Below are 356 nucleotides of genomic sequence, written 5' to 3' on the forward strand. Positions count from 1 at the left end.
CATCAAAAATACGTTGTTTCGGGAAAATTGAAAATCTGCAAAATTATTACAGTTTTTAACTGCATTTAAAATTACCGCAAAAGGTCTATATATTGTTAACGGTGCGTTGTAGACGATTTTTTCAAGAGGCAAAAAGTGCTGGAAATTCATTTCTACACCCGAATCAGTCATCAAAAATACGTTGTTTCGGGAAAATTGAAAATCTGCAAAATTATTACAGTTTTTAACTGCATTTAAAATTACCGCAAAAGGTCTATATATTGTTAACGGTGCGTTGTAGACGATTTTTTCAAGAGGCAAAAAGTGCTGGAAATTCATTTCTACACCCGAATCAGTCATCAAAAATACGTTGTTTC

Source organism: Nilaparvata lugens, chromosome Y (genome assembly GCF_014356525.2).
Source record: "Nilaparvata lugens isolate BPH chromosome Y, ASM1435652v1, whole genome shotgun sequence".
NCBI lineage: Eukaryota > Metazoa > Arthropoda > Insecta > Hemiptera > Delphacidae > Nilaparvata > Nilaparvata lugens.